The following is an 8,108-nucleotide window of genomic DNA, read 5'->3' on the forward strand; positions in this document are numbered from 1 at the left end:
AGGATCAAAGTACTTCTTTTGTGTGTCCCGGGTAAAGTTGATAGGAGCATATGCTCCCAAACAACTTTGAGTGGAGTCGTTCGAAAAGAAGTTTCTATGGCCCCCTTGCTCATTTAACACTGCATCCAGGTGCCGATGGAGATACAGCGACCCTTGCTCACTTATCACTGTGCTCGGGCCACACAGCGCGCCACTTACGGGTGACGCCCTAGCTTTAGCGCGATTTTGTTCTGGATTCATTTTCATAAGGATTCGACGTGATCATGGAGTGCCGGCTGTCGACTACCTGACGCCCTCCCCCTCCTCCTTTATCCGGGCTTGGGACCGGCCATGTAAGACATAGGCGGAGTTACACATTCAAAGTTCAATCAAACATAATAATACTATTGCTTTGGCATTTTATTCCAACTAATTTAAGGGAATGAAAGCATATCACTTTGCAAATGCCGAGAAATTATTAGGTCTGTATTATTTTTATACAGTTGAAAATTAATATTATTTTTAAATTTTACATAAATTTAAAAAAGAAAAAAAATGAAAAAAATGTAGGAGATCGATCCTCCTTCCCCTTCCTGCGTTTGGATGGAGGGATGGTGCTGGTGATAATCATAAGTGGGTGAACATGATTTCGATCTCTTTCTCTCCTCTGGGTCGAATCTCAGTTTCTCCCGCGCCTCCTTCCACGGCAAAACCCCGCAAAACCTAAATCTTAATTGTCGAATGTTCAAATCAAACCCAGTTTCCTTCTTTACCAACTCGCCAAAAAAAATTTCGACCAGAAACGCGTTGAAATTATAATTTGGGGGGCTGTTTTGGATTTTCCTTTTTACCATTTTTAGATTTTGTTTTTACCGTAACCTTAAACGTCGAAATTCACCGCGTGATCTACGCTCTGTTCTTGAATTTCAGTGAGGAGGTGAAAAAATCCTGGTTTTTTTTTTTTTTTTTTCAACCGAATATGGGCAAGTACAGAGGTCAGGGGAAGCCCAGAGGAGGATGATTGTTTCGCAGAAAAACACAACCTTTGAGAGACCCAGAGGGGGAAAAGAGAGAGATCGAAATCATGGGTTGCTTTCTTGCATGTTTTGGTTCTTCCAAAGACAAAAAAAACACAGGTGTAATCAGGAAAGCAGGGTGGTGTGCGGAAAGGATTACCGGATGGAGATCGTCCGATCTCTTCCGTTCTCTCTTTTTTTGTTTTTTTTTTTAATTTATTTAAGAGGTTAAAATGACATTAAATTCCAGCTGTTTAAAAATAATGACTGATAGATAGCCAAATTTGAATGGAAGAATCACGGCTGACGTGGTACTACAATACCACCTAATAATTTATCCGGAGAAGTTGTGAGAGAACAATTTCTTGTGCCTGGCCACCATTCTAGAACACAATGACTAGTGAGGAGTGAGCATGTGGATGAGGAGATGCCAACATACATAATCTTGTTATGGACCATGGAAAGGTCGCGCTTCAAAGATAAGAGTGGAATGTGGGGTTTATAAACAACAATCGGAGCCAAAGTGACATCGATGTTCTTCTTGGCGCCATCATATCCCACCCAAACTTGCATTGATTGATCGCTAATGAGGGTCAAGAGAAGAGAATGCTTTGAATCCTTATATTATTCTTCCCAATTTAAGGTATAATATACAATTCTAGAGCTGTCATGATAAGGAAAGGATAATTACGATAATTACAATCCCAAATTACAATGGATTAATCGTAACTAGGAAATCTTAAATTGTACGAAACTATATACAAGTCAACATTCTAGCCCAAGTTGGTGTATTTGATAGGATTTTTAGCATCTGCATAAAGAGGGTTAAAATCACACAAAATACTTGAAAGAGAACAAGGTGATTGTAGTAAAAATGCTTATGCAAGGTCGCTCCCACATGAATTATCTAAAACAATTTATGCAAAACCAAAATCTTAGTTAATTATTTGAAAACAAGGATTAGAAAGGGTTGATTTTGAATTTACATATAATAAAAACAAATTTAATAAAAGCAATTTAGGAAAAACAACTAGTAACCAATTAAGAAGAAATCAGATAAAAAAGAAAAGGTTTTGAGAAATAAGTTTGGAAAAGCATTAGGATTCTGCTGTCATCTTAACAATCCTATGTAGATTTACTAATTATTTATGAATTACCCATGCAACTTTGAATGTCACATCCCGGCCCGGGCCCCTACCACATCTCGGGCTTGACTCTACCGTAGCACGATATTGTCCGCTTTGGGCCCCGACCACGCCCTCACGGTTTTGTTTCTAGGAACTCATACGAGAACTTCCTAGTGGGTCACCTATCCTGGGATTGCTCTCACGCAAACTCGCTTAACTTCGGAGTTCCGATGGAACTCGAAGCCAGTGAGCTCCCAAAATGCCTCGTGCTAGATAGAGATAGGAATATACATATAAGACTTACAAGATTTACTCATCTGGACGATGTGGGATGTTACAAGCCTTACATAATGGAAGAAGTACTTTTCATCGGGGGGATGAACCAGTTACCAGTGGTGGAGAGCATTGGACACAAAAACGACATGTGTAATTAGAGCGACAACGAAGGTCTATCTGTCTACTGTCATCTCAGATGCTTCGATTTTTCTTTTATATACCTGTGGTAAGTCTTAAAACTAAAGTATATATGTACTGAAAGTTTAGAGGACTTGACAAAGAATTAAGAATGGTAGCTGTGTTTTTCAGGGTTGTAATATTTGGATGAGGATCCTATCCGGATCCCAATGGTAGGGATCCTAGGAATGCTCACATTTTAGCCGTTCATCGTATATCATGCGGTAAAAAATCATTTGAATTTTATTATTTAAAAGTAAACACAAATAGTACCTGACGAAAACTGACAGCACGATATACGATGAACGGCTAGGATATAAGAATCCCTAGAATCCCCACCATTTGGATCCGAATGGGATCCTTATCCATAATATTTCTACTAGTAAACCTAGCAGTAGCTGAAAATGTTAGTTTCACCTACAATGGCTTTTGGTCCGCTAATCTAAGGCTAGATTGTGGATGCAAACTTTGCCGTCTCTTTCTTTGACAAAAATGCACATGCAAAATAATAACACTTTCGATTAAGGCCAAAAACCTCACGCGCCTACGATGAATAGGGGGCTTTGGCTGAAGAATCTCTAATGCAAAAGTTAGAATTTTGAAAATAATGTATTTAGGAGTTTACGGGTAGCCAATGAGTGGGCCCTTTGGATGGAGAGTGGCTGACCATATTTGGGGGTAATGGGTGAATAATTGAAAGATATTATGTGAAATAATATCTTGCAATTAACATGACAATTATTCCTGGTTTAAATAGGAAGTTTTGGGAGTTACATTTTGAATAAAATCATTAAGGGATAGATGATGAGTGTGAGAGGAATATGAAATAAATTTCATATTGGTCAAATTTGACTCTTCCTTGATTGAGCAGTTATTGTCTGTTGTATGTGCGTGGGAATTCCGGTATGCCTCAAGGGTAATCTCATCTTTTCACCAAAAAATCCATGTGTCACCTCCATGATTTTTCGGATTATTTTTTGCTCCATAAATGCTCCCACACCTGTTGGGCTGCTCGCAGGAAAGGGAAGTGGTTGTAGAGAGCACCAATTGCTTGAGGAAACATAAGATTGTTTTCTATTTTGATGTAGATTCCTGCTTTGATTGGAAATTAGATTCTTCTAGGAAAGGGAAATAAATTACCTCCAAAGTCTATTTAAGTCTACCTTAAGTATAGGATTAAATCTTCGAAGAGCAATTATTTAACCCTACAAGAAAGAGAGAAAGCTAGAGGATATTTGTTCATCGTCTCCTAGCAATCTTCTTTGCTTGCCCGTGCAAAGAACCGTCTTTTGTTGTTTTCTTTGTCTTCACGCCGTACTAAGGTAAGAAAAAATTATTTTCCTTGTCTTCTTATTGTTTGGAGCCTCATGGCTTGAAATTTGGCTTAATGGGGATCAAGGATGTGACTAAAGTGGCTAGGAAAGCCATGGAGTTGCTGTAGCGGTGTGGTTGCTGCTGTCGACTCGACATGGCTAGAGGGTTGGTTGCAGTGGTGTGGGCCCCGAAGGTGAGTTGGGGCTCGGCTTAGATCACCAATGAGATACGCTAGGCTTGGCTAGCGTAGGCCAAGGTTGTGAAATGCTAGGCTTCAGCTTGTGCGGGATAGAGGAATGAGGTGCCGGGGCAATTGTCCCCTCATGTTGGCTTTGGGTTGTGGGCCATTGGGTCGAGAAGAGAGAGATAGGGAGGCAGCATAGGCTAGGCTCCCTTGGCTATTCTTTCTTGCATCTTTGTAGAATTTCTTCGAGCATGTCTTCTTTAAGCCATAAGAGCATGATGATGTGTCGTCGTTGTATCGTCAAGGTGGGTCTTTGAGTAAAGTGGTCTACTTTAAGGCTGCTCACGTCAAAATTAATTCTGATGACTCGTTCAGAGACTTCCTCAAAGCATATAGGCATTCCACTCCGTTTGGGGTGCATGTGAAACGTGTTAAGGAGGGGAGCAGCCGTGGGCCATGTACTGGGGCGGAACGCTATCAAGTTTCACCTTTACTACTTTGTGTTGGGATTACTTTTCTTATCCCGCGTTTTTTCCAAGAAGTACTTTTCTTCATGAAGTGTGCCCCCGCTTAGTGTTCTCCAAATACGGTCCACGTGATGGTGAGATTCATCAATCTGAGCTAATTCTTTGACTTAGATCTAATAGTCAATGAATTCTGGTTCTTCTTTGACATAGGTCGTATTGATTGAGTTGGGCAGCTACGATCTTGCCATAGGCTCTTTAATCATTTGAGTAAATGAGATCATGATTGGGCCAAGGAAACTTTGCAGATAAGTGGAAAGTGAGAGTCTGATTCTTTTCCTGAGTTGGGCGTTCTGACGATTTTCATCACCGATAAGTAAACTGCTTAGTTTTTAGGTTGCTTTGTGATTCTAGTGAGTTCTTCTCTGGTTTACTAATTATCCTCTTTTGTCTATGTAGATTCGGAATTTCGCTAGCTCCCAAGAGTTCTCAAGATATGAAGAAGGTGCACATTACTTTAGGTATCCCTGCTGAGTACATTGAATGGCGTTGGCTGCTTAGTCATTTTCACTGGAAGACATGTGGGTTGCCCCTAAGAGAGGAGATAAATCGAAGTTATTTGCTCGTCCGATCACTGTCGTCGACCCTTTTGCAAATGAAAGTGGAAAACAGAGACATTCCACGCATGCTCAAAAGATATTGGTTGAGAAAAAACTGAAGACTTCCTCCACTGCTCATAAGGGTCCGCCTACTGCCGAGAAATTTGTAATTGACTTGACTTTTTCCAAGGGAAAGAAAGAAAAGGCTGCTAGATATGAGCATGTGACGTTTGCAATGCTGAAAATGGCTAGTACGATTGCTGATAGGATTGCTCAGCGTAGAGATTCCATCGTGCCCCCAATGCCAAAGTCTATACCAAGACGTCCATTAAAAGTTAAGTTCGATTCACATTTAGAGATTCTTGCTATTATAAAGAGTAATAAGGTAGACTCTGCTACTAAAGTGGTGCATGGGCCTATTCCTCTTGCTACTGAGATTGGTTCGCATGATGAGAAAGATGAGTCTACTAGCATGGGCAGTTGTGAGAAATCCACCAAGCCTATTTCTGAAGAGTATACAGACATCTGTGAGCTTTTAAAGCTTGATTTGCTTGAAGACATGGAAGTGTGTGCCAAACTTGTTGTTGGCGTCATTTAGGTTGTTTGCTCAAGTTCTTTTGCGAAGCATATGAGCCAATATAAAAAGACAGCTTTGTTTGCTATGATGCAGAAAATGGTGAATCTGGCAGTCGAGTCTATGCTCATTCACTAAGAAAATACCAAGGGTACCAAAGAGATGACAACAACTATGGAAACTTAGGCTTGTACTTCTGCCGAGAATATCAAAAAGTTGGAACATGAGCTCGTTACTTTGAAGGGGTTCAATATATCTACCCCCACTTCTTTGCAACTTGAGACAACTCGCCAGAAGATCGATGACTTGATGGCTAGGTTTGATGCGATACAAGTTAAGTATGAAAGTTCAGATAAGGAGATTAGTCATTATATACCTCAGATTCAAGATCTTGCATACCATTTCGGGGCTTCGTTTTGCTACCTACGCAAAGGATGAAGAGTTGATCGCTGCTTGTAATCAAGTAATCCACTTCCGGAAGATCGTGATAAGCTTGAACTTCAAGTGTTGGAACTCCAATGTGTGCTGAAGATCAACAAAAGTCTGAAGAAGGAAGTGGATGATTTGTAGTGCATCTGTGTTTGTCTACTCAAGGAGAACGACCAGTTAAAGAGTGAAAAGGTTGGATCCCCTTTTCGGTAGGCTGTCTAACTTTGAGTTTGCTGGAAAAGACTTCGAGACCTTCTCTGTTTGTCTAAAAAAATTTCTTGCCTTTACTTTCGAGGCTTCCATTGGTGAAGTAGTCGGAAAGGTCGATGCTTAGGCTGGGGCAGCCGAGGGTGAAGTTCTAGATAATTCTGAGAGTGTGGCGTGCTGAAGGTGTAGCAGCCGAGTAGTAGTGGGATGTCCAAGATGCTGAAGAGTAGTTTCCTAGGTAGCCTTTAGGATTTTCTTTATTTTCCTTGTTGTTTTTTCTTTTGCTTGAACTTTATAGGCCTTTGTTCTTGGTTTATCAATTTTGCTAGAAAATTTAATAAATTTGTTTACGCCTCTTATGTTTACGCCTAACCTTTAACCTTTAGAATAGCGACAGACGTGCTACTTTTCCATAAACAGACAATCCTGCGTAGCCTATATAGTCATAGGTTTCGGTGTAGATCTTTTGCAAAGCTGTTAACCATAGGGTCGGTAGCCAGATGCCTTACTTACAGAAGCAAATGAGTTGGCGTGACCACTTGGCTATTAGCTTCGGTTTTCTTCGATCCCTTAAGCTATGTGGCCTGCATCACAACATAAGAAAGATTTCTAGGGCATGAAATTCGCTAACGTTTTGTGGCAAAAGTACATGGTTGTATGGAATTTCATGGGCAAAGGTCCGAAAGAACACTTTGCATTTTATGTAACCAATTATGTAGGCTGCAAAGCAAGTATCACAACACTTTAGGAATCAGTGTAGATCTGAATGATCATTTCACGTTTGGCAGAGATGAAGCTTATCAACTGCGTAAAGCTTATCAACTACGTACCATGTTAGCACTACATAAAGTTTTGTATGTGCACGCTAACTGTTAACCTTTCAAAAAAATGTGTAGTTGTATAAGTTTAGCTCGGCTAACTACTCGAAGGGCAAGCCCTAGGCAGTCTTCTGTAAACCGTAGGCTACCTTAGTGTACTCAGTAGCAACTTTGGGGTTCTAGGGCTGCCGTCCATAAGGTGTACTGTGTAATGTGCCTCATTTGTCTTTGAGGCTTGGTTTCCCGCTGATTAGGCCAAAGACCAAAAATCTTTCAGTTATCTAAGCCTTGAAAAATACCATTGTGGCTAATTCTAGGGATCTTAGTGCATGTCATCATGCACCTAGTTACACCAGGGCAGCCCAACCCATCTATGTCTGGATATTCGAAGTGTATAGTTTACCATATCACATTGGAGAGCATGGTTGGTCTTTATTGAAAAATGAGTGAAATGAATGAAAACTTAGCTGTAAGGTAAGAATTGCATAACAATTGGATAGTCCTCGGTTTACGAGGTGGTGCCCGTCGAACTGCTTAAGTCTTTAAGCTTTAATGTAGCAGGAGGTCATGCATGGTACATCCTCAAATTATAGGCATTCCATTACTTTTCGATCTCTTTGTCGCTCATGGTGGCAAGGGTGTAGCTACCCGTACCGCCTACTCTACTAATCTTGTACATACCTTTCTAGATGGGATCCATCTCTTTGAAGCCTTCATTGCGGGTAGTGATGAAGACTTTTCTCAGGACTAGATCTCCAAGTTAGAACTGTCGAATCTTTACCTTTTAGTTATAACTGGAGATAAACTGCTGCTGGTAGGATGCGATGTGGTTAATGACCTTCTCGCGTTCCTCCTCTGCTAAATCTAAGTTTGTGGCAATCTCTTTTTTGTTATGATCGATGTTTGGCAGTAAAGTGCTAATACTTGGCATAATGACATTAGGA

The sequence above is a fragment of the Malus sylvestris genome, chromosome 12 (genome assembly GCF_916048215.2).
Source record: "Malus sylvestris chromosome 12, drMalSylv7.2, whole genome shotgun sequence".
Taxonomy (NCBI): Eukaryota; Viridiplantae; Streptophyta; class Magnoliopsida; order Rosales; family Rosaceae; genus Malus; species Malus sylvestris.